The sequence below is a fragment of the Nicotiana attenuata genome, unplaced genomic scaffold (genome assembly GCF_001879085.1).
Source record: "Nicotiana attenuata strain UT unplaced genomic scaffold, NIATTr2, whole genome shotgun sequence".
Lineage (NCBI taxonomy): Eukaryota > Viridiplantae > Streptophyta > Magnoliopsida > Solanales > Solanaceae > Nicotiana > Nicotiana attenuata.
Genome location: NW_017671586.1, coordinates 198,750 through 212,863, shown reverse-complemented (window position 1 = coordinate 212,863; position 14,114 = coordinate 198,750).

Below are 14,114 nucleotides of genomic sequence, written 5' to 3'. Positions count from 1 at the left end.
TTCCTTCCATGGAGTCAGTACCAGTGGTTCATGAGTTTCTAGAGGTGTTTCCTGCATACCTGCCGAGGATGCCACCCGACAGAGATATTTACTTCTGTATTAATTTGGCTCCGGGCACTCAACCCATTTCTATTCTGCCATATCCTATGGCCCCTCCAGAGTTGAATGAATTGAAGGAGCAATTGCAAGATTTACTTGATAAGGGCTTCATTAGACCTAGTGTCTCATCCTGGGGTACGCCTGTGTTGTTTGTGAAGAAGAAAGATGGATTGATGAGGATGTACATAGATTATAGGCAATTGAACAAATTCACCATCAAGAACAAGTATTCGTTACCCAGGATTGATGATTTATTTGATCAGCTTCAGGGTGCCAAGGTGTTTTCAAAAATTGATTTGAGGTCTACCTATCATCAGTTGAGGATTAGGGCCTCCGATGTCCCTAAGACAACTTTTCGGACTCGGTACGGGAATTATGAGTTTCTAGTGATGTCATTTGGACTGACAAATGCCCCATCAACATTCATGGATTTGATGAACAGGGTGTTCAAGCCTTATTTGGATTCCTTTGTGATTGTGTTTATTGATGATATCTTGATCTACTCCCGCAGTCGAGAGGAGCATGAGCCAGCATCTTCGGATCATACTTCAGACTTTGAGAGACATCCAGTTATTTGCTCAGTTTTCAAAATGTGAGTTTTTGTTGAGCTCAGTTGCTTTCTTGGGGCACGTTGTATCAACTGAGGGCATTCAGGTGGATCCTAAGAAGATTGAGGCAGTTCAGGACTGGCCTAAACCCACATCAGCAATGGAGATTCGGAGTTTCTTAGGTTTAGCGAGTTATTAAAGTCGGTTTGTGGAGGGGTTTTCATCTATAACAGCCCCATTGACCAGGTTGACCCAGAAGGGTGCCTTGTTCAGATGGTAAGACGAGTGTGAGGCGAGCTTTCAGAAGCTCAAGACTGCTTTGACTACGGCGCTAGTGTTGGTGTTGCCCATAGGATTAGGATCTTATACGGTATATTGTGATTCATCTCGTATTGGACTTGGTGCGGTATTGATGCAGGATGACAGGGTGATTGCATATGCATCACGACAACTGAAGATTCATGAGAAGAATTACCCTGTCCATGATTTAGAGTTGGCAACCATTGTTCATGCGCTGAAGATTTGGAGGTACTATCTTTACGGCGTGTCGTGTAAGGTATTCACGGATCAACGGAGTTTGTAGTATTTGGTCAAGCAAAGGGAGCTCAATTTGAGGCAGAGGAGGTGGTAGGAGCTATTGAAAGATTATGATATCACCATCTTGTATCATGCTGGAAAGGCCAATGTGGTGGCCGATGCCTTGAGTAGAAAGTCAGTGAGTATGGGCAGCCTTGCGTACATTCCAGTCGGTCAGAGACCACTCGTATTAGATGTTTAGGACTTGGCCAATCAGTTCGTGAGGTTGGACGTTTCTGAGCCCAGTCGTGTTCTAGCTTGTACAGTCGCTCGGTCTTCTTTGTTCGAGCATATCAAGGAGTGGCAGTATGATGACCCTCATTTGCTTGTCCTTAGGGACACTGTGTGGCATAGTGATGCCAAGCAAGTTACCGTTGGAGATGATAGAGTTCTGAGGATGGAGGGTCGTGTTTGTGTGCCTAATATGACGGACTTCGTGAGTTGATTCTTGAGGAGGCCCACAGTTCCCGGTATTCTATTCATCCTGGTGCCGCCAAGATGTATCAGGAATTGCTGCAGCATTATTGGTGGAGGAGGATGCAGAAGGATATAGTTGCATATGTAGCTCGGTGTCTAAATTGTCAGCAAGTAAAGTATGAGCATCAGAGACCTGGTGGTTTGCTTCAGAAGATAGAGATTCCTAAGTGGAAGTGGGAGCGTATCACTATGGATTTCGTCTTTGGACTCCCACGGACTTAGAGGAAGTTCGATGCAGTTTGGCTTATTATGGATAGGCTGACCAAGTCAGCGTATTTCATTCCTATGGCAGTTACCTATTCTTCAGAGCGGTTGGCTGAGATTTGCATCCGCGAGATCGTCCGTCTTCACGGTGTGCCCGTGTCTATCATTTCTAATCGAGGTACCAAGTTCACCTTGCATTTTTGGAGGGTAGTACAGCGTGAGTTGGGCACGCAGGTTGAGTTGAGCACATCATTTCATCCTCAGACGGACGGACAGTCCGAGCGCACTATTCAAATATTGGAGGATATGCTCCGCGCTTGTGTTATAGACATAAAAGGCTCTTGGGATCAGTTCTTGCAGCTTTCGGAGTTTGCCTACCACAACAGCTACCAGTCGAGCATTCAAATGGCTCTCTATGAGGCATTATACGGTAGGCGGTGCCGATGGCCAATCGGGTGGTTCGAGCCGGGGGAGGCTCGGTTATTGGGTGTAGATATGGTAGAGGATGCCTTGGATAAGGTCAAGATTATTTAGGATAGACTTCGCACAGCTCAATCCAGGCAGAAGAGTTATGCCGACCTTAGAGTTTGTGATGCTGCATTCATGGCCAAAGAGAGAGTGTTGCTCCAGGTATCACCCATGAAGGGTGTAATGAGGTTTGGAAAGAAGGGCAAGTTGAGCCCTAGGTATATCAGACCTTTTGAGATTCTTCAGAGAGTGTGTGAGTTTGCTTACAAGATCGCATTGCCACCTAGTTTATCAGTAGTTCATCCGGTGTTCCATGTGTCCATGCTCTGGAAATATCATGGTGATCCGTCTCATGTGTTAGATTTAAGCTTTGTCCAGTTGGACAAGGATTTGACTTATGAGGAGGAGCTGGGGGCTATTCTAGCTCGGCAGTTTCGTCAGTTTAGATCAAAGAGTTATCCTTCAGTTCTAGTGCAGTGGAGAGGGCAGCCCGTCGAGGCAGCTACTTGGGAGGCCGAGTCGGACATGCGGAGTAGATATCCACACCTTTTCACCAGCCCAGGTACTTTTCTATGTCCGTTCGAGGACGAACAGTTATTTTAGAGGTGGAGAATGTGATGACCCGATAGGTCATCTTATATTTTAGAACCTAATTCCATAATTCGAAGCCTTAAATACCTCATCTTAACCCTCCTCGATTTGCGTGCATAGTCCGGGTGTTTTCCCGGAAAGCTTTTATGTTAAAAACTGAGAAAATATGAAAATTTTGCCTTAAAATCCATTTGAGTTGACTTCGGTCAACGTTTTGAGCAAATAGACCCAGACATGTTTTGACGGTCCCGGTGGATCCGTATCGTAATTTGGGACCTGGGCGTATGCCCGAAATCGAATTCGGAGGTCCCTAGCTCGAACTATCAATTTTTGTTAAAAATTGAAAGTTTGAAAGTTTAATGATTTTTAAGAATTGACTGCTGTTTGGTCCTTTTGATACCGGGTTCGTATTTTGGTTCCGGAGCTCGGTACAGGTCCATTATAATATTTATGACTTGTCTGTCAAATTTGGTGAGAAATGGAATTGGTTTGGCGTGATTCGGACGTCTGGTTGTGAAAATAGAAGTTTTAAAGTTTTCTTGAAATTTCCTTTGATTTGGTGTCCGATTCGTAGTTCTAGGCGTTATTTTGGTGTTTTGATCGCACGAGCGAGTTTGTATGAGGTTTTTGGACTTGTGTGCTTAATTGGTTTAAAGTCTCGAGGGCTCGGGTGAATTTCGGATAGGCTACGGGTGGTTTAGGACTTAGAAAATCTGGTTTTTCTGCAGCTTCAGGTGTCTTTTGGTTTCCTTCTTCGCGTTCGCGAAGGTTCACTCGCGAACGCGAAGAGTGAACTGGGGCTGGGTTAATTTTCTTCGTCGCGAACACGATAGCTGGGTCGCGAACGCAGAGCAATGGGGGCTTTACCCTTCGCGAACGCGACCAGCATCTTGCGAACGCGTAGAGTTAGGGACCTGGGGAGGGGTCAGTCATTTCTTCTACGCGAACGCGAGCACAGGTTCACGAATGCGAAGGCCAGGGGGGAGCAGCCTTCGCGAACGCGAAGAGGAACTCACGAACACGAAGCCACTTGGGGTGCTGCACATCGCGAACACGAAACCACTTGGGGTGCTGCACATCGCGAACGCGCCAGGCTCTTCGCGAATGCAAAGAAGGCCTGACGCCAACCTTTAAACATTTCAAAAACGGGATTTCTCCCATTTTTCATAACCTTTCCATTAGAGCTCGGCCTAGGTGCAATTTTTAAGAAAAAACTCAACACAAATTCATAGGTTTGTACTCTTTAACTCATTTTCTTCCATTTCTAACATTATTCATTAATTCCTAGCCCTAATCTTTGTTCCTACATGGTAGAAAACTAGGGATTTAGGAACAATTGGGGGGTTTTGCAAATTGGGGATTTAGACCTCAAATTGGGGTCAGATTCCGAAACTAATTATATAATCGGGCTCGGGATGAATGGGTACATGGATTTTGGTCTGAACCTCGGGTTTTGACCAAGCGGGCCCGGGGTCAATTTTTAACTTTTTTGGGGGAAGTTTGGGAACTCTAAATTTATGCATTGTAATTGATCCTTTAGCAATATTTGATATTATTGAGTTAATTGTGGCTAGATACGAGTGGTTTGGAGACGAATTCTAGGGGAAAGACCTCGGTAGAGCTTTGAATTGACTGCGGAGTGAGGTAAGTGTTGTGTCTTACCTTGACTTGAGGTAATTAGGAACCCTCAGACTAGGTGCTATGTGATTCTCATGTGAGCAGCGTATATGCGAGGTGACGAGTGCTTATACGCCGCCGAATTATCTATTTTCCCTGATTTTTCGCTTTCCTTAATTATTTCCTTTCCTGCCTTAACTGTTATATGCTCTAAATTCTTTCCACGCTTAACTGCTACCTGTTAATCAATATCTTCTCCTGTTAATGATGTTAGCTCTTTTCATAGTTTCATGATTCCCTGCTATTTGCTTAAATTGACTTACTTTGTTTTTTTTTAAATTGACTTACTTGCACCTTCTAATTGTCAATTACTGGATTGGTCTCGCTGTATAGATTCATATATTATACAAGGTTTCCTTTTTGGTTCAGTTTGGTATTTATTGATCGTAAAGGTTTTTCTGGTTTGAACTGTTGATTTGACTGTGCACATTGAGTATTTGGTACTGATATGGTGGGATCGAGTTGCGCGCCGCAATAGGTAGAATAAGGGTGGATTGTTAAGGTGAAATAAGGGTGAGTTATGATACTGATATCATTATATGGTGGGATCGGGTTGCGCGCTGCAACATATCTATATATTATTTGTTGTGGTTGATGTTATTACGGTGAAATAAGGGAGGATTCTGTGTTGTCCAGTGGGATCGGGTTACGCGCCACAACAACCTATGTGTTTCTATTTCCTCGAGCTGTGTTGGTTTTCGGTATTGTTATGTGAAACTCTAAGGATTGATAATTCTGAACTACACCGGTTTATTTCTTGAGGTTGTAGCTGCTATTTTCAGTTGACTGTCTTATCTTTTTTCATATTTCCTTTTTCTCCCTTTATTATATACTGCATACAAGTTGTAGTGTAAATGACCCGCCTTAGCCTCATCACTACTTCATCTAGGTTAGGCTCGACACTTACAGAGTACATGGGGTCGGTTGTACTCATGCTACACTCTGCACTTCATGTTCAGATTTTGGAGTCGGTCCCAGCGGCGGCTATTAGCGTGCATGGATTTATCAGCTCAACGGTGACTTGAGGTACAGCTGCTCAGCGCCCGTAGCTCCTGGAGTCCCCTCCTTTGTTTTTATTTAGCTGTGTATTTTCATTTAGACAGCTCTGTACTTATTTCAGACCCTTCTATGTATTATTCTAGTAGCTCGTGCACTTGTGTTATTGGGTTCAGGGATTTGTAGCAGATGTTTGGCAGTTTTAGCTTCGGCATTTATACTATAGATTATTTCAATTATTTCATTTCTTTCTCTGTATTTAATTCAAACTGTTAAAAATGGATAATTGTTCTAACGTTGGCTTGCCTAGCAAGTAAAATGTTAGGCGCCATCACGGCCCCGACGGTGGGAATTCTGGGTCGTGACAAGTTGGTATTAGAACACTAGATTACATAGGTATCACGAGTCATGAGCAAACTTAGTAGAGTCTGGAGGATCGGTACGGAGACGTTTGTACTTATCTTCCAGAGGTTGTGGAGCTAGGAACAATTTCACTTCTATTCTTCTCTGTCGTGCGATTTTATTCTATCATTGCTGATTGAATCCTTCTATTCTTGTTCTCTTGCAGATGGCGAGAACACACACCGCATCTTCAGCTGGACAGCAACCGGAGCCCCCAGCAGCAGCTCCTACGAGGAGTAGAGGTCAAGGCCGAGGTCGCGCCAGAGGCCAAGGCAGGGGCAGAGCTTATCCCAGAGCTCGAGCAGCAACACCAGCAGTGGAGCCTTAGGTAGAGTTTGATGAGTAGGTTCCAGCCTAGACTGTGCCTGTCGGACCAGCTCAGGTCCTGGAGGGGTTCATCGCACCCCAGTTCTTCAGGATGCTTTGGTCCGTTTGGTGGGCCTTATGGAGAGTGTGGCACAGGCCGGTACATTTCCTATGGCACCAGCTGTCTCTTAGGTTAGGGGAGGAGCACAGACTCCCGCTACTCACACTCCGGAGCAGATGGCTCCCTAGTATTAGACTCGAGCAGCCCCGTCAGTTGGGGTAGTTCAGCCAGCCGTTGCAGCACAGGCCGGTGATGGTCATGCCATGTCTTCTGAGGGCTTATTGAGATTGGACAAAGTTACCAAGCTCTTTCCAGATCACTTCAATGGAGCATCTTCTGAGGACCCACAGGATTATCTTGACCGCTGCCATGAGGTGTTACGGAACATGGGTATAGTTGAGACCAATGGGGTCGATTTTTCTGTGTTTCAGATGACGAGTTCCGCCAAGAGATGGTGGAAGGATTATGTATCTACCAGACCAGCTAGGTCGCCTGCTCTTACTTGGGACCAGTTCTCTCAGCTATTTCTTGAGAAGTTCCTTCCTATCACACAGAGATAGAGAGTTACCGTAGGCAATTCGAGCGCCTCTAACAGGGCGACATGTCAGTCACCCAGTACGAGACCCGCTTTGCGGATTTAGCCCGTCATGCTATTCTTCTTCTTCCTACCGAGAGAGAGAGAGAGAGAGATGGTGAGGAGGTTTATTGAGGGACTCGGTCATCCTATCAAGTTGCAGATGGCCAAGGAGACCGGGAGTGAGATTTTTTCCAAACGGCTACTAATGTCGCCAGGCGGATCGAGGATGTTCTTTCACAGGAGAGGGGGTAGGGATCTGATAAGAGGCCTCGTCATTCTGGTGGTTTTAATGGTGCCTCATCTGGATGTAGGGTTACTTTTGGTAGGGGTAATCCTCCCAGGCTATATTAGTCAGCGCTTCAGGCATTCCACAGTGCTGCAGCGAGTCGTGGTCCTTATATGCCTCATTCTAGGCAACCAGCCTATAGTGCACTGCCAGCTCCTATCAGTGCACCTCCTATTCAGAGTTACTACCGTGGTCATCCGGCCCGTTCGGGCTAGTCTCAGTTTCAGCAGCTACAGCACCAGGATAGATGTTATGAGTGTGGTGGTTTTGGGCAAATCATGAGGACTTGTCCGAGATTATTGGGCGACACGCCATAGCTGAGTTCTCGTACCATGATTCCGGCACCGGTTGCACCACCGCCCACTCAGCCAGCTAGAGGTAGGGGTCAGGCAGCCAGATCTAAAGGTCAGGCTGCTAGAGGTGGACGTTAGGCCGTTAGAGGTGGAGGTCAAGACGCTAGAGGTGGAGGCCAGCCAGCAGGAGGCTGTCCTACGGATGTAGCTCATAGTGGTGGTGTCCAGCCCCGATGTTATGCTTTCCCAGCCAGGCCTGAGGCTAAGTCATCCTACGTTGTTATCACATGTACTGTTTCAGTTTGCCATAGAGATGCTTCAGTTCTATTTGATCTGGGCACTTATTCCTATGTGTCATCCTATTTTGCTTCATGTTTGGTTATGCCTCGTGATTCTTTGAGTGCTCTTGTGTATGTGTCCACACCTGTGGGAGATTCTATTGTTGTAGATCGTGTTAATCGTTCGTGTGTGGTTACCATTGGGAGTCTTGAGACTAGTGTAGACCTTCTACTTCTCGATATGGTTGATTTTGATGTCATTTTGGGTATGGATTGGCTGTCACCTTATCATTCTATATTGGATTATCATGCCAAGATGATGACGTTAGCCTTACCGGGGTTGCCTCGATAAGAGTGGAGAGGGACTTCTGGCCATTCTACCGGTAGGGTTATTTTTCATATGAAGGCTCGGCATATGGTCGAGAAGGGGTCTCTAGCTTATTTGGCTTATGTCCGCGGTTCCAGTACGGAGGTTCCTTCCATGGATTCAGTACCCGTGGTTCGTGAGTTTCTAGAGGCGTTTTCAGCATACCTGCCGGTGATGCCACCTGACAGAGATATTGACTTCTGTATTAATTTGGCTCCGGGCAGTCAACCCATTTCTATTCCGCCATATCCTATGTCCCCGCCAGAGTTGAAAGAATTGAAGGAACAGTTGCAAGATTTACTTGATAAGGGCTTCATTAGACCTAGTGTCTCATCCTGGGGTGCGCATGTGTTGTTTGTGAAGAAGAAGGATGGATCGATGAGGATGTGCATAGATTATAGGCAATTGAACAAATTCACCATCAAGAACAAGTATCCATTGCCAAAGATTGATGATTTATTTGATCATCTTCAGGGTGCCAAGGTGTTTTCAAAAATTGAGTTGAGGTCTAGCTACCATCAGTTGAGGATTAGGGCATCCGATATCCCTAAGACAACTTTTTGGAGTCGGTACGGGCATTATGAGTTTCTAGTGATGCCATTTGGACTGACAAATGCCCCATCAACATTCATGGATTTGATGAATAGGGTGTTCAAGCCTTATTTGGATTCCTTTGTGATCGTGTTTATTGATGATATCTTGATCTACTCCCGTAGTCGAGAGGAGCATGAGCAGCATCTTCGGATCGCACTTCAGACTTTGAGAGACATCCAGTTATATGCTAAGTTTTCAAAATACGAGTTTTGGTTGAGTTTAGTTGCTTTCTTGGGGCACGTTGTATCAATTGAGGGCATTCAGGTGGATACTAAGAAGATTGAGGTAGTTCAGAACTGGCCTAGACCCACATCAGCAATTGAGATCCGGAGTTTCTTAGGTTTAGCGAGATATTACCGTCGGTTTGTGGAGGGGTTTTCATCTATACCAGCCCCATTGACCAGGTTGACCCAGAAGGGTGCCTTGTTCAGATGGTAAGACGAGTGTGAGGCGAACTTTCAGAAGCTCAAGACTGCTTTGACTACGGCGCCAGTGTTGGTGTTGCCCATATGATCAGGATCTTATACGGTATATTGTGATGCATCTCGTATTGGACTTGGTGCGGTATTGATGCAAGATGGCAGGGTGATTGCATATGCATCACGGCAGCTAAAGATTCATGAGAAGAATTACCCTGTCCATGATTTAGAGTTGCAACTAATCTTGCTTTGAAAGTTTGGACAGAATCATCTGTATTGTATTTTCTTCTAAAGACCCATTTACAACCTATAGGCTTTGATCCAAGAGGAAGACCAACTAAAGCCCAAGTGTTGTTGGATATAATTGAGTCCATTTCATCATTAATGGCCTCTTTCCAAAAGGCAGCGTCTCTAGAAGATTGCTTCTTGAAACGTCTTTGGGTCTTCTTCAACATTCAATACAATAGGAATTTGATTACAAACATTTGTCCTATCTCCTTCAACAAGAAATACTATAGACTGTGAAGAAATAAAATCAGAACCAAGATGTTTTTCTTTTCTTATTCTTTGGCTTTTCCTTGGTTCTATTTTGCATATCATCACTTCTTTCTTTGTAATAATTTCATAAAGTGACAATTTATTTGCATCAATACTTTTTCCATTTACTTCAGTTATTTCATCAACATTGTCATTTATAAATCTATTTTCAATAAATTCAACATGTATAGATTCTATAATGATATTAGATTCTAGATCTAGCAGTCTATATGTTTTGGAGTGTTGTGCATACCTTACAAAAACACTTTTAATACCTCTAGGATCCAATTTTGTTCTTTGATGGCCAGGTACTCTATAATAGGATATAGACACTCACACTTTAAAATAATTTAAATTTGATTTTCTACTATTCCAAAGCTCAAAAGGTGAAACATGCATACTTTTTGAAGGCACTGTGGCAAATATGCATTAAGTAGCATAGCATTAACCGTGCCCAAGCCTAAGTCCAAATCATAGATTATATAATATATAAATATATAGTATACTTAATTGCACACACTTGAAAGTACATGTCCTAAATCAAAGACATGAAAGGGACAAGTGTTTAAAAGGCTCTAACTTCTCTCTTCCGATGTGGAAACAATCCCACTTCCAACGCCAAAATAACAAACTATCTTACGCTACAACCTTGGCTAATAAGAAGCTATAGTTTTGCGTTTTGCCCATCTAATTGTTGCAATTTCGGTGGCTATAATCAGTTGGCATCCACACATAACTAATCCATTTAGGGATCGTTTGGTTGGAATATGATTTATACCGGCATAAGTTATGCCGATATAAGTTATATTGGGATAAGTTATGCTAGGATTTGTTATGCTATGATTGTTGTTTATTCATAGTTTGGTATTTTGTATTAAGAATGACAATTGCATAATTTCTAAAAAGAAGGTATAAGTTATACCGGTGCTAATTACCCCACCTTCTGTAAGGTATAAGTTATCCCAGTGTTAAAATTAACACCGAGATAACTTATACCTGGTTTGCTAACCAAACAGAGTATTAATGTGATATTAAATTTGTATACCACCCTTATACCTTCTTATACCTCATATCAAACTACCCCTTCGAGTACAACCTCCGAGTAACCTAGGTAGCTCGTGATGGACTTCCAACCTCATGTTAGTTATCATGTCTTGTAATTGTTGGAAACTGTGCTCGAACCTGTAATGATTTCTTGTCCTTTCTGCTATTTGAGTCTTTTTCCACATAAATTTTAGATACTTAGGACCTGTTTGTCCATAAAAAAAAGTTGTACATGTCCATGAAATTTTATAAGTTTTTCAATTCATTCACAGAACTGCAATATTTTTTTAAGTGAAGTGCATGTCCAAACACAATTTCAAATATCAAATATTATTTTCAAATTAACTTCAAATACTATTCTTTTAGTAATTTTTATGTTCAAGCGCCTACTTAAATTCCTATCTGTCTCTCTTTTGACAAAAATGAAGGACATAAACAAAATCACTGGGAAAAAGAAAACAGAGAGACAGAGGACAGAAACATGAAACGAAATTTCGTAATGCACATGGCTTGTGCAGATCCAAAAAAAGCTTCAGTATACTAACGTTAAAATATCATGGTATAGCCACTAGTCAATGAAAAATAGCCAGCGTTTATCAAGTCAATGAAAAATAGTCACTATTTTGCTGCAACAGGGACCGGTCCAGTATAATATACGGGAGTTCTGGTGCATTTGTGTACGAACTCCAGCATATTATGCTGGACCGGTATACTTTGCTAACTCCTGTAAAATTTGCGGGAGACTGGAGCACCAGTGCTCCAAACTCCAGTATATTATACTGGACAATTATACTTGCTGGAACTCCCGTAAAATTTGCGGGAGTTCCAGCATAGTTATCCTGGAACTCCCGTAAAATTTACGGGAGTTCAAGCATACTTATGCTGGAACTCCCGTAAAATTTGCGGGCGTATTTTTCCGGATTTTGAACAGTGTTTTCGCTCAGATTTAAAGTGGCTAAATTTCGATGACTTTTGAAACTTGGCTATTTTTCAACGACCAGTGGTAAATCTGCCTATTTTTGAATTTCTCCCGTATATAACAGACTGGATAGCTTACCAAATTTTGAATAGGCCCAAATACGGAATTAGGCCTACCTAAACTGTTTGACACACTTCTTGCCCATTTTTTGGTGATTTGCACAAAGAGAGCCTTTTGGGTGCCGTTCTTGGTTTTTTTTTTATTTTTTTTTTATTTTTTTTATATATTTCGCTAGTCCTAAGTTTAACAAGTGTTGCCCCTTGCCTGTCACATGGGTGACACTTTTGACTTATGACCTTAAAGATTTTCCCATAGGGTGAGCAGGAGTCAAAAAATTAAGATCATCCATTTTTAAGGTCATTGGATACAATTTCCTGTCCGATTTTTGGTTTAACCTTGATCATGTTCGAGTACATATACAGGTTAAGTTACTACCTTGCTCTAATTTTGATATTTTCATAAAGATGACCTTGAGGCCAATTTAATTACCATAACTAAAACGATTAATGTGTTACTCATGCTCCAATGACCAACAATGTGTTACTAAGATTTCACATCGTACCCTTTGGATTTTCTGACTAAGATTCACATGGTAACCTTTGGATTTACTGAATATTTCCGTGTAAGGACCATAGGACTAAAGCCTAGTCATTATCGTTTCTTAATCCTATCATCTAGTTGGTATCGCACCATCTATATCAATATCATTATGTAAGGACCACCATTTACTTGACCATTTCTCCTATTGCAGGCAGGCCTAATACAACTAAAAAGGTCCTAAGTGGTCAAGCTAGCAGGCCAGTTAGCAGACCAATTTTTGCACATTATACTAACTTTCAAATGTTTTTTTCCCCCTCAATTTTAACATCAAATACGCTTTTATTGATTCCAACGGGATAACTCTAGGCTCAAATTGCTAGAACATCAATTCCTTTATGACTTTGGAAATGATCTAATTCAACAAATTGAATATTATTGGGCTTACTTAACAGAGATGTTCTTAAAATAAGAGAAAATATACGCCAAACAGATGCTTCTTTATTTATTTTTTCCATTATATTTTATGTGAAGAAGTACGAATTATAAGAAAGTGCCTAATTTTTTATATGAACTCAAGCATAAATTCTTCAAAAATTTGGAACAAATTTTGCATATACAAAAATTACATAAAATACCATATGTAATAACAGTTATTCCTTCCGTTCCAATTTATGTGAGCCTGTTTGACTGGGCGCGAAATTTAAGAAAAAATGAAGACTTTTGGAATTTGTGGTCTTAAACAAGTCAAAAAGGGGCCAGAGTATTTGTGTGGTTATAAAGGCATTAATGATAGAATTGTAAGTTTAAGTTAAATTGTTTCCAAATTTAGAAAGGGATCATTCTTTTTGAAAAGAACCAAAAAGGAAATAGGTTCAAATAAAGTGAAACGGATGGAGTAATAATTTTAAATATTTAAGACATGTTTGAAAAAATTGTAATCAAAGATAAATTTATTTGACACCTTAAATATTAGTTTTATCAAATAAAAAGGGACGAGATTAGTAGCTTTTCACCTTTTCCTTATAGTTGGGATTTGGGGTTGAAGAAAAGCTATCCTCTGACTTGCCCGCAGTGAAGTATATAAACACATGCACATAAATCAATAAATACTCCTACATATTGTTGGACTTTAAGCCATTGGACTTTAAAGTAGAAGAAGTGTGAATTGGAAATGGAGGGAAATAAAATGGAGGGAAATTGAAAATTTGAAGAAGTGAACTTTTGTCTTGCACTTTGTCCCTCATTGGTGAGGACAACCACATTTGTGTGCTTATATATAGAATCACTTCTTAAAACTCTTAAAAGGAGTTGAAGAGAATGAACCCTCGCGCCGTCGTCGTCGCTCGCTCGGCTTTGGATTTGGATAAGATTATTATTGGACAAAATTTATTTAATTATTTAATAATTAATTAAATGCCAAATCACTGCTGAAAATACGCCAGAACCCGGCTGAAGGTTCAGAGGGCCTCTTTGACCGCGGTTCTGCCGTGACCGCGGTAGAACCGCGGCAGGCTGATTCAGAGAGCCTCTCTGACCGCGGTTCTGCCGCGACCGCGGCAGGCAGCGTATTCTTCTGAAAAGGCACCTCTTCTGATAATTGCCTATAAATTCTGAGGCAAGGCTCCATTTTCTACACACGAAAAATACTCCAGAACTTCTTTCTTTCTGAATATACTGCATCCTAATTCGCAGTTCTCTCATAAGTGTGATTTTGCTCCGTTCTTTGAGTTCGTTGGGATCCTGCAGTTTGTATTGCCACTGTTGCAGGAAGGTTTATTCCGTTTTATCCTGGGAG